Source organism: Sorex fumeus, unplaced genomic scaffold (genome assembly GCF_029834395.1).
Source record: "Sorex fumeus unplaced genomic scaffold, SorFum_2.1 ptg000019l, whole genome shotgun sequence".
NCBI classification, from domain to species: domain Eukaryota; kingdom Metazoa; phylum Chordata; class Mammalia; order Eulipotyphla; family Soricidae; genus Sorex; species Sorex fumeus.
The window spans coordinates 1,291,179-1,314,808 of record NW_026606076.1 but is presented as its reverse complement, the minus strand read 5'-3'; the positions used below and the strand labels follow the sequence as shown (position 1 = coordinate 1,314,808).

The following is a 23,630-nucleotide window of genomic DNA, read 5'->3' as shown; positions in this document are numbered from 1 at the left end:
CCAAGGGGCCGCGCCAGCTTCCGGGGTGCTTTCGCGCTTGTTTTTCTCTTGTCCCCCATATCCAGGTGGTTCCTGAGCCGCGACAGAAGGGCTGGGGGGGAGGGGCTGTTTCGGGCCGGCAGGGGTCCGGGGTGCGAGTGCGTGATGTTGGTGGGGGGGGGGGTCCCTGCGCCCACGATCGCAGGAGGACGTGGCTCTCACAACTCCCTGGGGTTTTCCAATGAATATTTACTTCTTACCCTATTTTTGTTTGTTTTTTGTTTGTGTTTTCCTTTTTGGGTCACACCCGGCGATGCTCAGGAATTACTCCTGGCAGTGCTCGGGGGACCCTATGGGATACTGGGAATCGAACCCGGGTCGGCCGCATGCAAGGCAAATGCCCTACCCGCTGTGCTATTGCTTCAGCCCCTCAAAAATCAATTTTTTTTTTTTTTTTTTTTTTTGCTTTTTGGGTCACACCGGCAATGCACAGGGGTTCCTCCTGGCTCGTGCACTCAGGAATGACTCCTGGCGGTGCTCAGGGGACCATATGGGATGCTGGGGATCGAACCCGGCTCGGCGGTGTGCATGGCAAACGCCCTACCCGCTGTCCTATCACTCCAGCCCCTTTACCTTATTTTTGGTTGCTTGTTTTTGTTTTTCTGGAGTTGGTCTACTGGAGATGGTCAGATTTCACTCCTGGCTCTTCGCTGATAAATTATTTTTATATATTTTTATATTTATTTATATACATATAAAATATATTTATTTTATTATTTATTTTTTTATTTTATTTTATTTATTATTTTATATTTTATATGTTTTTATATATTTTGTATATTTATATATTTTATATATATAAATTATATTTTGTGCTCTGGGGGTTGTATCGGATCCAGAAGATTGGTCGGGGTCAGTAAGGCAAACACGGTGCCCTGCTTAACTCTGTTTTCCACCAAGCGGTTTTTTTGGTTTTTTTTTTTTTTTTAGGTCAGGACTTTCTACTCCCACACTTCAAGAAGCGAACCACCCCTCACGTCCTCTCTCCCTGACCAGGCAACCCCCAGAGACTGGCCATTGTGTGAGTTCAGTGGGTAGTTTTGTTTTTTGTTTTTTTTTTGGGGGGGTTGTATTTTTGAAGGAAGATAGTGTTTCATGGAGATGGGGACTCAGGGATCACTTCCAAATAAAATCTTCCCCAGCACCTAGAAGTGATCCCTGAGATTTTATTTTGCAATGGTCAAGGCCATAGTACAGAGATTAGGGCGCTTGCCTTACAGCTGCCAGCCAAAGTCTGAGCCCCTGCATCTCAGAATTCCTCAAACCTGCCAAGACTGATCCCTGAGTGCAGAGCTCAGAATCACTCCTGAGCACTGCCGCGTCTGGCCCAACACACACACACACACACACACACACACACACGAAATACACGAGACCAGAGACAGAGAAAAATAAGGATTCAGGAGAAACCATAGGCTTCTGCAGCGTAGGAAAAAAACCATTAAACGGGTTTTAATGACCCACTATTTGATTCTTTAAATGTTTCACTCGAGAATTTGTCTTTGCATGGGAATTTTATTTTTCTTTCTTCATTTTTTTTTCCTCTGCTTGGTTTTTATTTTGTTGTTGCTGTACTTCTTGCCACACCCTACAGTGCTCAGGCCTTACTCCTGACTCTAAACTCAGGGATCACTGCTGCCAGGGTCAGGGGACCATAAGGTTTGCCCGGCTATTGGTCTTGTATAAGCTGGTAATAAATACATACTGTGCTATCACTCTGTCCCCCAGAATAGAAGATTTATAGTTTAATGATAGAAACAGTCATCCTTAGTGAACGGCCTGAACATAGGATAATTTTACTATGTAACACACTGTTTTTGTGCAGTTTTCAAATATATTCCTGCAAGACAGGAGTGAGTGGTAGCTGAGGCTCATTCAAATATGCTGGTTGGGGATTAGAGTAAATGAGGACCTAGAAGACCTGGGTTCTAAGTCGACAGACCGGGGCCTATTTTTGGGCTTACCTGGACCTAGAAGTGACCCTGGTCTCCAGTAGAGATCTCCCACGCATGTGACCTTGTCCACCCTGCCAGAGAGTGACTGAAGGTTTGTCCATATTGAATTCCTTTTTCTGCCCCCAAGGCAGACGTACTTTCAGAACTGTGTTTATGGGGGTGGAGTAGGACCCTGCAGAGGACAGTGATGTGCTTCAGGATCTGGGCTCAGAGTCAGCCCCTGGTGCCTGCCTGTAGGGACCTTCCTGTAGGGTTAAGGGAGGAGTCCCAGGGCTCAGTTTCCTCTCCTGTAGCCGGAGCCCAAAACTCCAGTCCGGTCAGACAGCCCAGATCCCAACCCATGTTGTGTCTGCAGGAGAAGGAGGAGCTTCTGGCAGTGTCTTCCCCAGGTGGGTCAGTGATCTGGTGCCAGATTATCTCCGCCGGTCAGAACGTTTCTATCTCCAGTGCTGGGACTTCTGGTCAGGGTTGGAAGATTGTGCTCCTCTCTGGTGCTCACAGCTCTGACTTCTCCTCCAGGTACTTGGCACAGAGCTTACTTCAGATCCTCAGGAATTAGAGACAGGGGAAGATGGTGACACGCTGTCTGACTCACTGTCCCCAGGTAGAAGGAGAATGACAGGATGACACGATGCAGTGACAAGAGCTCACAGGCTTCCAGGCCCATCTTTCATGGGCTGTTTTAGGAGGAAGCCCTGGGATAGGGTTCCTGGCAGGGGTGACTGGCTGCTGTCTGAGGCCACTTGTCCCTATTTGTTTTGTTCTATTAAGTGTGATGGTGCTGAGGGCTCAGAGATCCTGTTCAAACTCAGAGATCTTTTATTTATTTATTTATTTGCTTTTTGGGTCACACCCGGCGATGCACAGGGGTTACTCCTGGCTCATGCACTCAGGAATCACTCCTGGCAGTGCTCAGGGGACCCTATGGGATGCTGGGAATCAAACCCGGGTCGACCACGTGCAAGGCAAATGCTCTACCCGCTATGCTATCGCTCCAGACCCAAACTCAGAGATCTTATGGGGTGCTAGTGATCCAAGGCTAACTTCTTGGGGGAGGTTTTCTTTGTTCTGTTTTATTTGGGGGAGGTGATGGGGGGGGGGGCATATCCTATGATTCTTGAAATTATTCCTGGCTCTGCACTCCCAACATTGCACCTCAGAGTTCTTGCTGGACCATATGGACAGCAGGGACCGCCACTCCTACCCGGGCTTCCTGGACCCACTGTCCTGTTACTCCATATTTGTTTTTGTGCCACAGTGAAGATGCTCACGGTTTCCTCTTCGCTCAGTGATCCAGATTCACCCCTGATGGTCATCAGGACCCAGGGTGTGCAGGCCCCGTTTGCGCTCTGGCAACTGTAGTGACTCAGTTCCCAGGACGTGTGTTTCCCCTTGTTTGTCCTTCCTGCTCTGGAGAGTGTTGCCTGCTCAGTCACATAGTCTCACGTTCACTCAGTGCTGTGTGCACAGTCCTGAGCGTGCGGCTGGGAGCAAGGGATCTCTTTGGCTGGCAAAGGTATTGGGGGTCAAGTTTACTTTTAAGTACCTCAGGGAGGATTTGTGTTTTTTTTTTTTAATTTTATTTAATTTTATTTATTTATTTTTTTTGCTTTTTGGGTCACACCCAGAGATGCGCAGGGGTTACTCCTGGCTCTGCACTCAGGAGTTACCCCTGGCGGTGCTCGGGGGACCATATGGGATGCTGGGAATCGAACCCAGGTCGGCCGCGTGCAAGGCAAACGCCCTCCCCGCTGTGCTATTGCTCCAGCCCCCGTCAGGGAGGATTTGGAATGGCCCTGAAACAGGAGTCCTGAGTCCTACAGGCTCATTTGTCCTCACACAGCTTTGAGTCACTCACTGGACATTGTGTGACCCCCCCCTTCTTGTCCTGAGAACATAGAACAGATTTGTGGGATATGGTATCGGGGAGACGGGGTGTCTACTGTTCCGGTCCAACTCATTGTTGCTTTTTTTTGGTCCTGCTGGGTCTGTGCTCAGGTGTTACCCTCTACGGTGCTCACTGAATTTATCCATGGGGTAGCTGAGTGCAAGCCCAGAACTTGCAGGAAATTTCTAGTATACTGCCATTGTAACACGCCTGGCTTCTTGTGAGGGACTCCTGGGCTCATTATTCTGAAATGTGGGTGGAGGCTGGTGTATAATCTCTCGAGGGGTGGTAGGCGTGGGGGGGGGGAGGGTGGTGACTGCTCTTCCGCTCTTCCCCTAGCCGCCCAAGTTTGGGGTGCGCCCGGGCCGCTCCCACAGCCGGAGTGGCCCTGGCCCTGGGGCAGAAGGTGGAGGAGACAAAGGCCAAGCCCTTGGATCAGATGCCATGTATTCCATTCTCCCCGTGTGCCTGCCCCAGTCTCTCTGAGCCTCCCATTCTAGTCTCACACAGTTCCTCATTCCCGTCTCCTGTCTCTCCCACTCATCACTCCTCTCTCTCTCTCTCTCTCTCTCTCTGGTAGCCAAATCAACATTAAGAAAGCCCTTCCAGGGGCTGGAGCGATAGCACAGCAGGTAGGGCGTTTGCCTTGCACACAGCCAACATGGGCAACACAGGTTCGATTCCCAGCATCCCATATGACCATAGTCCCCTGAGCATCACCGGGTGTGACCGAAAAACAAAAAAAAGAAAGCCCTTCCTGGGGCTAGAGCAATAGCACAGCAGGGAGGGCGTTTGCCACCAACGTGGTACAATTCCCAGCATCCCATATGATTCTCCCCACCCCCCCAGCACCTCCAGAAGTGATCCCTGAGTGCAAAGTTGAGAGTAAGCCCTGAGCATTGCGGGGGTGTGACCCCCAAAAAACAAAACAAAACAAAATAAAAAAAAAAAGAAAGCCCTTCCTGAGGGAGCACCACCTAAGAGGTATTCCAAAGCCTTCCTGACTGCCCAAGGGCAAAATACCTCCTAACTTGTTTTTCTCCTTTCTGCAGTCCAATAACTCTATCAGCGTGTCGATACTAGTTATTTTTGTACGAACACAGAGATACCATTGAGGCTTGTAGGGCAGCTCTCCAGGGAACATCTTGTCATAGACTCAGACTACAGCACTCAAGCCAGATTAATTATTCCTAACCCTGGCAGGGTCCGAATCTAGTTATTACTTTTTGGATCGTGACGGCATTTGTCCATGCCCAAGCTCTTCACTTACAGCTAAGCATGATGGCGCTTTGACCAGGCCCATCTCATGCCAGGGTAGCACATAGCTTACCGCTTGCCCTGGTTCCATCCGGTCCCTCGTTGGGACCTTGCTTTTGGGGGCGCTAGGAAGTCAAGGCAGCTGAGGCTTAAGTGAGAGAACAGACGATGCCCAGGAGGAAAATATCACTGAGTGTCATATAACAAAAGCATACTGTCTTCTTGTGTCCATACACAAAGGACATTGCTCTGAATAAACTATGCAAAGGACTTCGGGAGAAGAGAAAAACAATAGTTACAAGTCAACAGAGCACAAAGACGTTACAAATAAACACAGAGGAATGGGAGCACTGTGACGGGAGCAACCCAATAAACCTAAACTACCTGAGACTGTGCTGGAAGGACAAAACAGTATTATCCTACAGGCTGGTTCCTCCTGACTGGAGTGGGGCAGGGGAGAGGCCCTGAGCTCATCTATGTCACTGGGTGGGATCACCTCACTCCTGTCCAATGTGTATGTCGGTTCGGGACACAGTGACCTTCCCCCGGTTCAGGACACAGTGACCTTCCCCGACATGGCCGTGAGCTTCACCCCAGACAAATTGTGGCATTCCAAATTGCTTGGAAGGAAGAAGGCAGAAACCATGAGGAATATACACTGTCAAAGACCATTTGGTGCAGGCCAGACGGTCCTGCTTAGAGGATATTACACTATCTTCTGATACTTATCTAATTAATAACATATGCAAATATAGGACATATTTGAAAAACTTGTATTTAAAATTCCTGTAAAGCTTTGGTATTGAAAGAGGTCAAACATCAGTTTCCTCAAACATTTTATTCCTGTGGAATACCTTTTCCAAGAGTAACTATGTGAGTTCTTATCATACTGTATTAATAGCTGAAACCATTTTTATTTTATTTATTTATTTGTTTATTTTTTGCTTTTTGGGTCACACCCGGTGATGCACAGGGGTTACTCCTGGTTCTGCACTCAGGAATTACCCCTGGCGGTGCTTGGGGGACCCTAAGGGATGCTGGGAATCGAACCCGGGTCGGCTGCGTGCAAGGCAAACGCCCTACCCGCTGTGCTATCTCTCCAGCCCCTGAAACCATTTTTAATAGGTCTCTGCTGCTTTTCTGAGCAGTACAGAATGCCAAGGGCATCCTGGTGTCTTTTGAGTATCTACTCGAATTTGTCTTGACATTTTTTGAACTCCCTCCAGACCCTTTTTCGCAGAGGGAATACTTAAGAATTGTCTTTGAATTTCTGTTTTAGATTGTACTGGGTCCCGATCAATTCAGTTGTACAAAGCTAACTCTAGGTCGTTACCCAAATAATCCCCCATTATTTCCATCTAAAAAAATAAGTAAATCAAACAGTTGTTATTAAAATTTAAAAGGGGGGGGGCACTCCAGCCTCCTCCCTTTGTTTTTATCTTAATATAAATTTGGAGGACTTGCCATCCTTGTCCTTGCTTGGGTGCTTGGGTTTACTCCTGACTGCACTCAGAGAGTGAACTCCGAGCCTCCAGTGTCTGGTATCCTGGATACGGTGCCCAGCGGTCATTGTTCCCTTGGATAAAGGACAAAGTAGGGTCTCTTCTTGGAAAGCTGACTGTGCAGGCTGATTGTGTGGCAGGACACGAGGCCTCCAGTGAGAGCCCGCCCCTCCCCGTCTCTGCACTCTTGATTGATGAGGCCACTCCAGTTTGGGGAGGCGGGGCGCTTTCACGCTTGATTTTTCTCTTGTTCACCGATACCCAGGCATTTCCTGACACTCGGCGGAGGCTTTAGGGGGACACAGAGCTTTGCGGGATGCGGTGAGGGTTGTACCAGGATGCAGAGTTCGCATGTGTGAGTGTGTGATCCACCCCCTGTCCTCCAGCTCTGGGATGGGGTGGCGGCGGGTGGGTGCGGGGCTGAGCAGGGGTGGACTTGGCCGTCCTAACCCTGACAGCACAGGACTGTGCTGGACCCTGTCCAGGAACCTTTAATTTATTTATTTTTTGGAGGTGGGGGTCACACCCAACCAATGCTCAGGGGTCACTTCCGGCTCTGCACTCAGGAATCACTCCTGGCGGGGCTTGGGGGACCATATAGGATGCTGGGAATCGAACCCGGGTCGGCCGCGTGCAAGGCAAACGCCTTACCCGCAGTGCTATTGCTCCAGCCCCTCTAGGAACCTTTTATTTTGTTGTGGGGCCTTGTGTTGCTGATAGGTTTTTCCTGGTCCTCGGGAATTCCTTTGGGCAGTACTCAGGGAACAGCCCCTATCACTTTGTACACCCACTCTGTACACCTGCCTTCTGTTCTCTCTGACCCACTAAGAGATTTTCTTCTACATTTATATTTAAAAGTGAATGAGCGAGGGCTGGAGTGATAGCACAGCGGGGAGGGCGTTTGCCTTGCACGCGGCCGACCCGGGTTCGATTCCCAGCATCCCATATGGTCCCCCAAGCACGGCCAGGAGTAATTCCTGAGTGCATGAACCAGGAGTAACCCCTGTGCATCGCTGGGTGTGACCCAACAAGCAAAGAAATAAATAAAATAAACGAAGAAAAGTTTTATATATATATATATAAAAAAAAGTGAATGAGTGAGCCCATAACAAAACTAGTTGGACAGAGCGACAGTATCGTGGAGAGGTTGTTGGTCTTACCCTGGGTTTGATCCCCAGCATCCCAAAATATTACCGGTTCTAGTCAAAACAAAAGCCCAAAAATTATTTTGAGGATTGTCAGGCACCTCACAGTAGTCCTCCCAAAGGATCCTCCCTTTGCTGTGGGCTTGTTTGGACTGTGAAAACCACAGAGATGTCCTCCACCTGCTCGGCCTATTCACCCGGGAACCATTCAGTTAGTTCTTTTTTCCATTTTTTTTTTCTTTTTGGGTCACCCCCGGCAATGCACAGGGGTTTCTCCTTGCCCTGACTCAAGCAATGCTCAGGGGACCATATGTGATGCCGGGAATCGAACCCGGGTCAGCCACGTGCAAGGCAAACACCCTACCTGCTGTGCTATTGCTCCGGCCCTACTCAACTAATTCTTAACTTTGATGGCTGTGATTTATTTCAGAACTCAAACCACAGCATGAGGATTTGGTGGTGTTGCAGTTTGACTTGATAATGAGGTCACCAAATAGGACTGACTGGCAGGATTCACATGAGGGCCTTAGTCTCTCTGGGTACTGAAATTAGTCAAATTGAAACCTAAAAACATTGTATGATTTTTCATACTAATGAAATACTGTGTTTGCCTTCTATAGAAAGCTGGTTCAAGTGTTACTCATTTCAAAGAACAGGTTTGTGGGGTCCTAGTGATAGCACAGTGGGGAGGGCACTTGCTTTGTAGAAAGTAGAAAGTTGGGATCAATTCCCAACACCCCATAGGTCCCCAGTGTCCTACTAGGACTCATCCCTGAGCACAGAATTAATACAGGGCTGGAGCGAAAGTAGAGCAGGTAGGGCGTTTGCCTTGCCCGCGGCCAACCCAGGTTCGGTTCCCAGCATCCACATGGTCCCCCTAGCATGGCCAGGAGTAATTCTTGAATGCAGAGTCAGGAGTAACCCCTTTGCATCACCAGGTGTGAACGAAAAAGCACAATATTAATACAACAAAATAAAAAGAACAAAAACCTCACTGATCCTGAGAATAATGCACTTGTCCTGAGATGTTCGAAATGGTCCCGTGATCCATCTCGGGATATTGAGTCCTGGCCCGTTCGGGGCAGTAGCGCTGCCATCCGCCTTCCACACAGTTCCAGACAGTGACTTACGCTCAGAGAGAAGATCATTAGCCAACTCCCTGGTGAGAAACAAAGGACTCCTTAGATAGCCAAATCTAAGAAATTTCTGGGCATTGGTTCTGCCAACACTCTGGCAACTGGGCAAAGGTTTGAACAATGCAAAAGCAAACTGATCCTTTGAACAAACTCTGTGGCTATCCACAGTCAGAGAACTGTTGAGCTGAGGTCCACCATCAAATCCCTAATGGGCCCCAAAGTTTTGGGGGTCAGGTCAAAGGACACATAGAGACATCAAGAAATAAACTTATCCCACAGTGATTCAATAAATAAATAAAATAAATGTCAGAAGAAAAATAAATAAATAAAACTATGGGGGGGAAAATGTAAGGTGGAGTTCATACCCAAATCAATCAGCTAATCAGTGGCTGAATAAATAGCAGTACTCCTACATTTAAAAAAAAAAGAAGAAGAAGAAATAAACTTTGGTGGGTTTATTGACATCAGCAGACGGGCTGTCTTGCTAGGCCAGAGCAGAAGCCTCCCAGCAGAAGCACAGGGTTTTGATCAGGTAAAACCGCATCGTGGCACCCAACCTGTCATTTTCATAATCATCCACAAAATTAGTTTATCTCACTGGGCCCATGTCCTGGCACCCACTAAATTTATTTAAGCATAGTGAAGCAAGCATTAATATAGAAGAGAGAAAAAGTGATTACACAAAGCAATCAACTATTGATCATTAACCATTTCACTGTTGTGAAACCTAGTCCATTGTTCCTATTTTACTCCATGACTGGCAGGTGCCCTATAAGAAATTCAGTATACTGGGGCTGGAGCAGTAGCACAGCAGGTAGGGCATTTGCCTTGCACACAGCCAACATAGCCAACACAGGTTCGATTCCCAGCACCCCATATGGTCCCCTGAGCACCGCCAGGAGCAATTCCTGAGTGCATGAGCCAGGAGTAACCCCTGAGCATCGCTGGGTGTGACCCAAAAAGCAAAAAAAAAAAAAAAAGAAAAGAAATTCAGTATACTAATAGAGTTATCAAATAATTCCGCTAAATAAAATGTAAACTTCTAAACTAAATTTCATATTTTACTGTAACAAGCATCAAATCATTGCTGAATAGGTCAACGTGTATGAAAAGAGACTTTGTCCTGGACAACCACTGTACAATTCTTAACTACGGGTTCAAATTTTGAAGAATTTAATTTTTGTTTCATAATTCATCCACTACTTAACTACTAGCACAGTGGTAGGGCGTTCGCCTTACACGCGGCCAACACGGCCAACCCGAGTTCGATTCCTCCACCCCTCTCGGAGAGCCCGGCAAGCTACCGAGAGTATTCGATATGCCAGACACAGTAACAACAAAGTCTCCAATGGAGACGTTACTGGGCCCACTCGAGCAAATCGACGATCAACAGGAGGGCCTTTTTACCTTTTACTTAACTACTAAATGACTGCTCGGTTACAGAGCAGGGAAGGGACCTTCCATTCATGTGGCTGATTGATTTTAGATCCTGGTTAAATTCAATGCATAGTCGAACATGAGCACTGTTTGAAGAGTTACTGAGCACAAAGCTAGGAGTAGTTTGAAAACACCTATGGCTATGAACACACACAAGCACATATACAGGAGTATTGATTACACATATAATACTTTCCCATTCACCAATTCCTAAGCCTGATTTTTATTTATTTTGCTTTTTGGGTTACACCTGGCGACGCACAGGGGTTCCTCCTGGCTCTGCACTCGGGAGTTACTCCTGACTCTGCACTCAGGAGTTACTCCTGGCGGTGCTCAGGGGACCATATGGGATGCCGGGAATCGAACCTAGGTCGGCCGCGTGCAAGGCAAACGCCCTACCCGCTGTGCTATCTCTCCAGCCCCCTAAGCCTGATTCTGCATGACTCACAAAATTAGTTAAACTAATGTGATTCACTTACTTTCTAGCTGACTCCTGTAACAGAATACATGAACAGTTGGAGCTACTCCAGCAATTGGAAGTTCAATGCAATGTAAATAAAAACCAGGGCTAGAACAGTCCAGCTGGGAGGTAACTGACCCAGGTCCCATGGTTCGAACCCCAGAGGCTTCCCTGAGCCCAGTGAGGCGTGATCTCTGAGCAGTCAGGCATAAGACCTCAGCACTACAGAACCGTGCCCCAGAAAACAGATCAGTTACACAAAACATTATGGCATATAAATATTAAGGCCCAGTGATTTCTGAGCATTATAATTTTTTTTGCTTTTTGGGTCACACTGGCGATGCTCAGGGATTACTCCTGTCTCTGCACTCAGGAATCATCCCTGGTGGTGCTTGGGGGGGACCATATGGGATGCTGGGAATCGAACCCGGGTCGGCCACTTGTAAGGCAAACACCCTACCCGCTGTGCTATTGCTCCAGCCCCTGAGCATTCTTTTTTGGTGATGTTGCTTGGGGCGCTTACTGCTGGGTGCTTGCAAGGAAAACTTTGTGAATTCTATTCCCTTTGTAGAAACAAAAACTGTGGCTCCATATGCCACGTGTTTGCTCCATCTATCCGGTACCTGGCGACCCCCCTCTTCCCCCCCAGATTTCCTGCTGACCTGACCCAAGGCCAGAAATGGGGTGGGGAAATTAGCTTTCCTGGGCTCGAGTGATAGCACAGTGGGTTTGCCTTGCACGCGGCCGACCCGGGTTCGACTCTCAGCATCCCATAGGGTCCCCCGAGCACTGCCAGGAGTGATTCCTGAGTGCAACGCCAGGAGTAACCCCTGAGCATCGCCAGGTGTGACCTGAAAAGGGGGGGGGGGAAAAAAAAGAAAGAAAGAAAGAAGAACTTTCCTGACCAGAATGTGCCTGGCCAGGAATATTTGGAGTCTGGCCCTTTAAAACTCGGACCGGAAGTGCGGGTGACGTCACGCAGCCCTTTCTCCTGGGGTCGTTGCGGTAACGGAATTTCCAGTCGGCCGCCATTCTTGGAGCCTGCGGAATAGGGTAGGAGCGGGGAAGGGGCGACCCAGGGCGGACTGGGGGTCTCAGGGGAGGGGGGTCTCGGGGTTCCCGGTTCCCTCGCCAACCCCCGAGTGGTCGCTCTTCGCGCCCGAGGACTCCGCGGCCTCCGCCCTGAGAGCGACACGATCGCCCCGTGCGGGTGGCCCCGGGGTGGCGGCCCCGCGCCCGGGGACCCACCAGGTTTTTATCTCCCCTATTGATTTTTTTTTTTTTAGGGAAACAAAGATTTTTGCTAAAAAAAAAAGACTTAATTTCGAAAAGATTCAGAACCGGGGACGCTCGCCCCGCGGGGAGGACTCGGACCGCGCCCGGCTTGGGGGGGGGCTCAGACTCCCCCTCCCGGGGGTCTCAGAGACCCCCCCTGGGGTGTCGGGACGCGAGGCCGAGCAGCGCGCCCCCGACTCTTCAACCGCTCTGGCCCCCGGCCAGAGCGAAAGTGAGAGGGAGGCTCGTTCCGCCCCCGCCCCCGCAGGCCGAGGGCGCATGCGCAGTGCCGCACCGTTGGTTCCCTGCAGAGACTCTCCGAGCTGGGGGAGGGGGGCGGGGCGGTCACAAGGCAGGGGGCTGGGGATCGCGCCAGGATTGTTCCCAGGCCGGTCCTTATTCATTCATTAGGGTACTTATGAGGGAGTCAGGGCTACCGGGTCCGTTTCCCTGGAAAGTGGGGGAAGGAGTTTTTTTTTTTTTTTAATTAAAAATCAATGTTTGGGCTGGAACGATGGCACAGCGGGTAGGGCCTTTGCCTTGCACGCGGACGGATTCCCAACATCCCATATGGTCCCCAGAGCACCGCTGGGAGTGATTCCTGAGTGCAAAACCAGGAGGAGCCCCTGGGCATCGCCGGATCGCCGGGTGTGACCCGAAAAGCAAAAAATAAATGAATAAATTAAAAATAATGTTTCTCTCTCTCTCTTTTTTTTTTTTTTTTTTTTTTTTGCTTTTTGGGTCACACCCGGCGATGCCCAGGGGTTATTCCTGGCTCATGCACTCAGGAATTACTCCTGGCGGTGCTCAGGGGACCCTAAGGTATGCTGGGAATGGAGCCCGGGTCGGCTGCGTGCAAGGCAAACGCCCTACCCGCTGTGCTATCGCTCCAGCCCTACGTTTCATTATTTTTATTTATTTTTTATTAGTGAAACACCATGAGGTACAGTTGTAGACTTACAATTTTTTGTGCTTGGGTTTCAGTTACACAATGATCAAGTACCCATCCCTCCACCAGCGCCCATCCTCCACCACCACGGGTCCCAGCATCCCTCCCAACCCCCATCCCTCCATCCCACCCGGCCTTTGGCAGAGCATTCCCTTTTGTTCTCTCTCCCTCCTTTTGGGTCCTGTGGTCTGCAAGAGAGGCATTGAGTGGCAATCATGTTTGTTCTCTAGTCTACTTTCAGCATGCTTCTCCCATCCTGGGAGGATCCTCCCAACACCCTTTATTTGGTGCTCCTTTCTCTATCTGAGCTCCCTTTTCCCCTAGCACGTGTGGCTGGCCTCCAAGTCACGGAGCAAAATTCCTGGTACTAATCTCGGCCACTCCTGGTGTTAGTCTCCCATTTTGTTGCTTTTATGTTCCCCAGATGAATGCAATCTTTCTGTGTCTGTCCCGCTCTTTCTGACTCATTTCGCTTAACATGATACTTTCCATGTAATACCACTTGTATGTAAATTTCATGACTTCATCTTTTCTAACAGCTACATAGTACTGCATTGTGTAATTGTACCAGTTTCTTTAACCAGTCGTCTGTTCTTGGGCACTCCGGTTTTTCCAGATTCTGGCTATTGTAAAGAGTGCTGCAATGAACAAACCAGTGCAGATGTCACTTCAACTGTACTTTTTTTTTTTGCCTCTCTGGGATATATTCCCAGGAGTGGTATTGCTGGGTCAAATGGGAGATCAAATTCTAATTTTTTGAGAATCATCCATACTGTTTTCCAAAAGGGTTGGACCAGTCGGCATTCCCACCAGCAGTGAAGGAGGGTCCCTTTCTCACCACATCCGTGCCAGCACCAATTGCTTTTGTTCTTTTGAATGTGGGCCAGACTCTGTGGTGTGAAATGATATCTCATTGTTGTTTTGATCAGCATCTCCCTGATGATTAATAATTTGGAGCATTTCCTCATGTGCCTTTTAGCCATTTGGATTTCTTCTTTGCGAAAGTTTCTGTTCATTTCCTCGCCATTCTCATTCTCCTAAAGAGCCTTGAATATAATCTCAGGGCTAGGATGAAAGAGACGTTACTGGGGCCTGCTCGAGGCAATCGACGAATAACAGGATGATGAAATGGAATGAAAAATTATTGTTTTGTTGGGCTGGAGCGATCGCACAGCGGTAGGGCGTTTGCCTTGCGCTCAGGCAGCCCGACTGAGCCAGGTTCAATTCCTCTGCCCCTCTCGGAGAGACTGGCAAGCTACCCGTGGCGTATTCAGTATGCCAAACACAGTAACAACAAGTCTCAAAATGGAGATGTTACTGGGCCTGCTTGAGCAAATCGATGAACAACGGGAGGACAGTGACAGTGATTGTTTTGTTGTTGTTGTTGTTAATTGTAGTTTTGGGGCCACAGCTGGCAAGTGCTCAGGACTCACTCTTGAATCTTAGCTCAGGCATGGCTCCTGGCAGTGTTGCGGTGGGGAAACCTTTGTGCTTTTGCATATTAACTCCGACTCAGCTGCTTGAACGAAGAGCACCCTATCTTCTTACTATCTCTTCTAACTCTGTATGATTTTTTTTCTTCCCAGAAAAAGACTTTGTGCTTCACCTGTCAAGTTCCAGAGCATTCCCTCATTGTCGATTTCTCGCGGACCAGAGGCGCCCCCTTGTGGTCGGGTGAGTACTTGCAGAAACGGGGTTTGCGGGGACCCGTTGTCCCGTTTTAAGTGTCTCACTCTAGGGGCAGGAGCCTTAGGACAGCCAGGTTGGTCTTGCTCAGGACGGACCTGGGTTCAATCCACCTGAACCCCATAGGATTGTCTGAGCATCGAGAGGTGTGGCCCAAGAACCACAAAAGATAATAAAGAAAGAAAAGGCCGGAGCAAGAGGAGAGCAGACAGGGCCCTTGACTTGCATGCGGTCGGGCCGTTCGTTCCCCAGCACTTCAAAGGGTTCCCTGAGCACTCCCGGGTGTCTCCCAGACTTGTTTTTGGCTGTTGTGGCGAAAAAATCCTGCCTCGTTTTTTTTTTTGTTTTCCCATTTTTTGCTACAAATTTGCAGCTGGTCAGGGACTCTGCGCCTCTGTTCATGTGTCTGTCCATGTCTGCTGTGTCCCCCACCAGAAAAGCAGGTGCTCAGCCCTTGGGTCTTTCTCTCCCTGGGTCTATCTCACTACTCAGGAAGCAGATGGATTTGGGACCACACCTGGCAGGCAGTGCTTGAGAGCTGCGTCCTGCTCTGCTCACAGTACCAGTGACAGTGGGTACCAGCGACGGCTCCCAAGCTTCCTTGTGGCCAGCATTCATTCCAGCCTGGTGTGCTCTCCTCCCCCTCTGTTCATACCTTCATTGGAAGTTCTTAGATGTGCACGTTCTGGATACGCTCCACAAGAGTTTGTCAGGAGGAAATGAAGGAGTTGGAGTCTCTGAGCAAAATTATTAGACTTTCATCATTTGGATTTCTTTTGGGCCAAATGTACTGGCCCCGCTATTTTTCTTACGCAAGATCACATAACTGAATGAGTAAAATGGCCTACTCAGGGCCGGAATAATAGCACGGCGGGTAGGGCATTTGCCTTACACACAGCCGACCCAGGTTCGAATCCCAGCATCCCATATGGCCCCCCTAGCACCACCAGGAGTAATTCCAGGAGTGCATGAGCCAGGAGTAACCCCTGTGCAATGCTGGGTGTGACCCAAAAAGAAAAAAAAAATGACATAGTCTGTGAAAACCTGACCTGTAAGTTCTGAGCATCGCAGAGTGTGCCCTCCAAACAAACCAAAGAATTGACCCTTGATATATTCCTGGATATCACACATCACTGTGGTTTGTTTTTGTTTTTGTTTTTTGTGTTTTTCCCCCCTTGCTTTTTGGGTCACACCTGGCAATGCTCAGGGGTTACTCCTGGCTCTGCACTCAGAAATCACTCCTGGCGGTGCTCGGGGATCCATATGGGATGCTGGGAATCGAACCCGGGTCGGCCACGTGCAAGGCAAACGCCCTACCCACTGTGCCCCATTACACATCGCTGTTGGCAGACAATTTCCTCTGTCCCTTTATTGGAGGGGAGGTGAGTGAAGATGTCAAATCCAACGTTGCTCAGGGATCACTGCTTAGGGATTCAGGGTGTGAAGTTGAGTCTGCTGCATGCATGGCAGGTGCCCTGCCCACTGGTCTCTCTTTCTGGCCCCTGCAAACCTTCAAAATTGCAGCCTATGGTTTTGGCTCGGTCTCACCAGGAGCCCTGCCATGGCCTCTACCAGCCGGGCCTTGTCCCACCCTCTTCCGGCATGCCAATCTGTGTGCTTATCACAGAGTACACAGGATTTATATAGAATTTGAATATCTGGGGTCAGAGATAGGCCAGGAGTGCAGGCCCCAGACTTGGAAGCAGCCTGCCACAGTATAATTTGTTCTTTTTTTTTTTTTTTTTGCTTTTTGGGTCACACCCGGCAATGCACAGGGGTTACTCCTGGCTCTGCGCTCAGGAATTACCCCTGGCGGTGCTCAGGGGATCATATGGGATGCTGGGAACTGAACCCGGGTTGGCCGCGTGCAAGGCAAATGCCTTACCCGCTGTGCTATTGCTCCAGCCCCTAATTTGTTCATTTTTCATTGGCGGCCACACCCAGCAATGCTAAAGGGTTACTTCTGGCTCCGCTGATTGATCACCCCTTGGAAGACGAGAGGACCCTTTGGTCTGATTAGGATTGAAACTTGTTTGAAGTACGTGCCACGCAGACACCCCATGCTGTGTGCTATCTCTGTGGCCGTCATAAAAAAGCACTTACTCTGGGGCAATTCCGGAAAGTTTTGATAATAGAGCTCTTTTTTCTATGAAGTACAATCACGATCACGACCATCCTGTTGTTCGTCGGTTGCCTCGAGCAGGCCCCAGTAACGTCTCCTTCGTCCTAGCCCTGAGACTTTTTAAAAAGTGCCATGTTCAAGGCTCTTCCAGGGCTAGGAGAATGAGACCCATCATTGTTACTGGTATTTGGCATATTGGATACGCCACGGGGAGTTTGCCAGACTCTGCCGTGTGGGCAGGTTACATTCGGTAGCCTGCCAGTTTGTCCAAAGTAGGAATGAGATAATAAGATGTTACAATAAGATGTCGCGCAGCCGCATTTGTGGCCACGCGCTTCCGGGAGCTGGGTTTTATAGTTTTATACTATGAAGTACACCACTCACATTTGTGGAGTTTGTTTTGTTTTCGGACCACACCCAGCAGTAGTCTGGGTTTCCTCCTGACTCTGCACGCAGGAATCACTCTTGGTGGGCTTTGGGGCCCATATGGACGTGGAAGGTCAAACCATGGTAGCCGTGTGCAAGGCCAGTCCCCTCCCTTCCCTGGAGCTCTGGCTCCAAGACCTAATTTCCGTCCATTCAGCTATATGTCTGTTCAAATATTATAAAATTTTCCATTGGAGCGATAGCACAGCGGTAGGGCGTTTGCTTTGCACGCAGCCAACATGGCCGACCCGAGTTCGATTCCTCCACCCCTCTCGGAGAGCCCGGCAAGCTACCGAGAGTATTCGATATGCCAGACACAGTAACAACAAAGTCTCCAATGGAGACGTTACTGGGCCCGCTCGAGCAAATTGATGATCAACGGGAGGGCCTTTACTTACTTTTACTTTTCCATTAGAGTGAACTCAAGGGTCCTGAGAAACAGGACAGCAGGTCAGCTGCTTGCTTTACCTCCCCTGAGAGCGATGGGTATCCTGGATTACAATGCACTTCTGTGTCCCTGGGGAGGAAGGAGCATCTGGCACTGTCTTTCTGGGTGGGTCTGTGAGCTGGTACCTGAGGGTGAGGCTGGTCAGAGCCTTCCTGGCTCCTTTCCGGCCCTCCTTTCCGTTCGGGGCCATGAATTGTGCTCCTCTCTGGTGCTCACAGCTCTGACTTCTCTTCCAGGTGATTCCACAGACCCATCTGCTGATCCTCGGGCATTGTAGAAGCTGCCGACGATGGTGATGCTCCATCTGACACGCTGTCCCCAGGTGGGAGGAGAATGATGTGGTTACATGATGCAGTGACAGGCACGCACAGGCTTCCAGGGCCTTCTGTCTCTTGAGTTTCAGGAAGGAGCCTTGGGATGTAGTTCTTGGCCTGAGTGCTTGGACTCTGCTGTTTGAAGCCACTTTGTCCTTATTTGTTTGTTTCCTGATATTCGGGTTTAGCCACACCCAGCAGTGCTTAATGAGTACTTATAACTCAGTGCTCAAGGATCACTCCTGCCAGGGGACCCTATCAGGTGCCATGCATTCAAGACTGACTTCAGTTTCTTTTGTTTTGTGAGGTGATGGGAGGGTCACACCTAGTGATTCTCCAGGATTATTTCTGGCTCTGCACTCGACATTGCACCTGGCAGTGCCTGCAGGACCAGATGGGACAGTGGGGATTGGCAGTCCTGCCCACTGTCCCTGGACCTGCTGTAGTGTAACTCCATCTGCCACTTTGTTATCTATTGTATTTTTTGTTATCCTATAGTGGATGTGGTCAGGGCTTCCTCTCGGCTCTGTGCTCTGCATCACCTCTTGACGGTCATTGGAACCCCCAGGCCCACGTGGCCCTATATGTGACCTGGCAGCTACAATGACTCTGGGCACCGGGATATGTGTTTCCCCTATTGTTTCCTTCCCGCTCAGGAGAGTGTCACCTGCTAGGTCCACACAGTGTCATGCTGCTCTGTGCACAATTTCAGGCATAAGCCTTTCCCAGGAAGACAGAGCAAAGGATATCTGGGACCCTCAGAGATGTTGAAGGTCAGCGCCCCACATGCTGTTCTATCATTCAGGTTCCTCTAAATCGTTCCTTCCAGGGGCCGGAGTGATAGCACAGCGGGTAGGGCATTTGCCTTGCACGTGGTTGACCCAGGTTCGATCCCTGGCATCCCATATGGTCCCCCGAGCACCGCCGGGAGTAATTTCTGAGTGCAAAGCCAGGAGTAACCCCTGAGCATTGCTGGGTATGACCCAAAAAGCAAAAATAAATAAATAGTTCCTTCCATTGCTCAATAAATTTACTCCTTGTATGACCCTTCACTGGAGTGTGTGTGTTTTGGCTTTGCTTTGGATTTTGATTCGGGGCCACAATCCACTTTCCTCCTGGCTCTGTCCTGTAGGATCACTCCTGGCAGTGCTCAGGGACCCCTGCTGTGGACTAAACCGGGTCAGCACCTGTAGGATTACATTGGTTTGTCCTTTCTCCCTTACCACAGGGAGCTTAGGTTTATCAGGTTATAGTCAACATCGTGCTCCTGAGTCACTCCCATTTCTCTGTGCTTACCTGTAAATTCTCTGTGATCTTCCCCATCCGGTCTGTTACCTCTTTCCCTAATCAGACTCTTATAAGGTCAGATCCTTCTAAGGGTATTGGAGTTGTATTCATGTATTTTCTCTTTATGTCTTTTGCATAGTTTAAAGCAGTGTCCTTTTTGTATAGACACAGGAAGACAGTTAATATTATGCTTTTGTAACTTGGAAGTTAATTGACTCTGAATAATCATCACTCCCAGGCATCTGCTTTCTCGACTTAAGCCTCAGTTGTCCTTCGTTCCTAGCACCCCAAAAGCAGGGTCCCGACGGGCATCAAAATGGGCCAGGGCAAAGCACCACAATACTTAACTATAAGTGAAGAGCATAGTCAGGGACAAATTCTGTCATGATCCAAAACTAATGACAAGATTAAGACCCTACTAGGGTTAGGAAAGACTAAGCTGGCCTGAGCACTGTAGTCTGAGATCTATAGCGAGATAGCCCCAGGAGAGCAGTCCTATAAGCTTAAGTTACCTCTTACTGTGTCCATACATGATTATTGTATGGACAATTGTATTGTTGTATTTCAGTAATTGGAAGCACTTCCAGTGTGGGGTGGGGTTGGGGGTATGTCATCATGATTCAATTGCAGACTGAAATTACTGAAATTAAAACCTGCGACTAAGGTCGCTGATAACCACCAATTGGGGCATATCAGAAGTGGAGTTTCTGTTCAGGCCTTTTCAGGAATTTGCCTGATTTTTTTTTTTTTTTTGGTACTCATGGGGTTGGCTTATCACTAATACCCTTTCTCTGTGAGGACAGGGCTTTCCGGAGTGAAGCCTGAGGTGATCTCCTGGCTGGAAGGAAGATACCTGAGGACTGGAGGAGAGGTGTGTGTGCAGGTGAGTGTCCGAGGACCACCCCTGGCTTGGACCCTCGGTGGTGTGGGGGTGCCCTGAGTTCATGTGAAATATGCAGACCCCAGAGGCCTCGGGCTCCTGGATGCAGGCGTCTGCCACACTCACGCTGCCCTTCACTTCATGAACTGCCTGTCATGGAATGATCCTACGCTTCTCTTTCTTGTCATTGTCATCATTATTCATTCTCTGACAGGCAGGTAGAATATTCTTGGGATTCACAGCCCTTGGCTTCACCAATCCCTCGTACATCTTTCAGTGACGGTGTTCCCTTTCAGGAGCTCTCTTTAATGCTGATTTTCCCCCTCAGATCATTAGCATGTTTTGTCAGTATATTAACAAATTTTTGGTTTTGGTTTTGGGCCGGGAATTTTCAGTATTTATTGCTGGCAGTTCTCAGAGGTTACTTTTGGTGGTACTCAAGTATCAGCTGTCAGCTTCATGCAAAGCAAATGCCTCCCTTGCTGTTCTCTATCTAATCCACTAAGAAAGCTTTTGCTTTTCTGTTTTCATAGCGAATGCATGAGCCTATAACAAAGCTGATTTGAGCTGAAGAGGTAGTACAGCAGGGAGGGCCGTTGCCTTGCACATGGCAGACCCAGGTTGAATCCGTGGCATCCCATATGGCCCTCACATATCACCAGGTCTGGTTAAAAAAAACAAAACCCAGAAGCTATTTTGTGGATTCCCAGGCTGCTCCCAGCATTCCCCACAATGGACCTCATTCAACTACGTTCCATTACTACATTGTGTTTTGTGTTTGTTTTCAGAAGTTAAATCACATCTCCAGGAGTTTTCTCTGAAGCAATTTGATTTGGGAATTGGGTCTGCGAATACGAGTGAGTTGGTAAGATTTGCACGTTTCATATAAATATTCTGTAGGCGGTGTAATTCAGACGAAGAAGTATGCAACTTGAAAGGTGGCGTTCTGACCACTGAGGGGAGGAGCTTTGCAGGCTAATGCCGGGAGTAGAGGGTCCGTAGACTCACAGGGTGCTAAAATCAGTCATTTAAAAATCTAAAGATGGGGGCTGGAACACTACGACAGCGGATAGGGCATTTGCCTTGCACACAGCTGACCCTGTTTTGATTTTCAGCACCCCACATAGTCCCCTGCGCACCGCCAGGAGTAATTCCTCAGTGCAGAGCCAGGAGTAACCCCTGTGCATCGCTGAGTGTGACTCAAAAAGCAAAAAAAATATAAAAAATAAAATCTAAAGGTATTCCTGTGGTTGTCATTATTATTAGTATTACTATTTCTTTTTCATTCACACACAGCAATGCTGATAGGTTACTTCTGGCTCTGCACTCAGGAATTATTCCTGGAAGTGTTCAGGGTACCATGTGGGATGCCAGGGATCAAACGGAGTCCACCACATGCACTGGAAATGCTCTCCCCACTGTCCTAGCATTCCAACCCCTATTCCTGCTATCTTGAATTTCGAGGAAGTACTGTGATTTTCCACTGGATCCAAAGTAAGCACAAGTTAATTATTTCAAAGGCCTACTTTGTTGCCACAAGTGATAGTGCATTGAAGTGGACTTCCTTTCTACAAGGATGGAAATCTGGGCCACATCTCCAGCACCGCTTGGTGTGTCCCACCTCAAAATAAATATAAATTGGAAAACAAAATGGGGGGGGGGGGGACGAATTTATCCTAAAGAGGATTCATTCGTGGTGAGATGTTTTCAGTGAACCTCGTACTCCATCTTGGCTGGGTAGGGTTGTAGCTTGCCTTAAGACATGCTTCAAGGACTCTACACCAAGCTACAACCATCCCAGAATCAGTTGTTTTTTATTTTGCTTGAAACTGCTTTTTCAGTATTCTGCAGACAGCCTGATGTCTATTTTATGTATCTATTCATTGAGTTAAAAAAGTAAACAAATTAATGTTTGCACATCCTTCAATCCTGTACATCCACCATGTAGAAACATTGGGACGTTCCATGGAAAAGCCATCCACGTGCCAGGCATGGCATTCCTTGTGGTGGGAATGTTAGAAACCCACCTGCAGGCCTCAGTTACTTTTGACAGGGAAACTCTTCAGGGATGGAGCAATAATTGGAATCCTTCTCTGCATTGTACAGGGAAGCAGCCAGCCCTGGTGGAATGTCTCTGATCCTGCGCTCTGTGACAATGTCTCGAGTGAGCAGTCCCACCCTCTTCCCCCTGGGGATGCCGAGACAGGCAGGATGTCTTCTGAGGGTGATCAGAATGGAGAGAGCGACCTCATTCTGAAGAAGCCCTCCCCTGAGAAAAATCTCCTTCCAGTCTGTCGTCCTCAGTTTTGGGAAACAAACCCCCCCCCCCCCCCCCCCAAGATGCAGCCCCAGGACTGTGGGAGAGGATCACCATTGGTAGTGAGTTCCTCACGCCAACAGTCACACAAGCAAATTCACCATGGACTGACCCCATCCGGGAGTAAGGAATATGGAGGAGTCTTGCGCCCGTTTCCTCGGCATAGAGATGTTCCCTTAGGAAGCCACTGTGGACAGAATCCCCAGGACTATTACCGGGGAGAGCACACTTTGAGTCAGGGGTCATCCCAGTTTGACATGCCGAAGATGCAAACTGGAAACAGACTGTTCATGTGGATGTATTATAGGAAATCCCTCGTTTCCCCCTCAAAACGTATTATACACAGGAGACTTAATACTGCAAAGAAACGCCGCGTGTGTGAGGAATGTGGACAGGCCTTTACCCTGTCCACACAACTTAGCGTCCACAGGAAAATTCATACAAGAATGAAAACGTACTCGTGTCAGGACTGTGAGAAGCTCTTCACTTGCTACTCCAACCTTTCTTGTCACGGGAAGACTCCTTCTGGAGAGAGACCGTTTTTATGTCAGGACTGTCGGATGGTCTTTGCTCATTGCTCAAGCCTTCCTGAGCAGGACAGTCACACCGGAGAGAAACGGTGTGTCTGTGAGGAATGCGGGAAGACCTTTTATTATCCCTCAAGCCTTTTGTATCACGCAAGAATTCATGCTGGGGGCACGGCTTATATATGTCAGGAGTGTGGGAAGGCCTTTAGCATATCCTCAATGCTCACTGTCCATGGAAGAACTTATTTGGGAGAGAAGCCTTTTGTGTGTGAGGAGTGTAAAAATACCTTTAGCACCTCCTCAGTGCTTACTAGAGATCTGAGATATTACTCTGTAGATAGACCTTATGTATGTAAGGTATGTGGAAAGGCCTGCAGTCAACAGTCAGGCCTGACCGAGCATATGAGAACGCATACTGGAGAGAAGCCTTACGTGTGTCTGGAGTGTGGGAAGGCCTTCAGCTCCTCCTCAGTGCTCACCGTACATAGGCGAACGCACTCGGGAGAGAAACCTTTCGTATGTCAGGAGTGTGGGCGGGGCTTCAGCACATCCTCACATCTTACTGTCCATAGGAGAGTTC

General features: G+C 48.8%; 1 long non-coding RNA gene across 1 annotated transcript; it reads left to right on the top strand.

Moving 5' to 3' along the window:
• The first annotated feature begins 969 nt into the window (after positions 1-969).
• On the top strand, positions 970-22,523 carry LOC130022036 (uncharacterized). The gene is made up of 6 exons (XR_008792258.1): positions 970-1,060; positions 14,630-14,717; positions 17,962-18,047; positions 20,130-20,209; positions 20,995-21,071; positions 22,313-22,523. It is a non-coding gene; the product is annotated as an uncharacterized LOC130022036 (long non-coding RNA).
• The last annotated feature ends 1,107 nt before the right edge of the window (positions 22,524-23,630 follow it).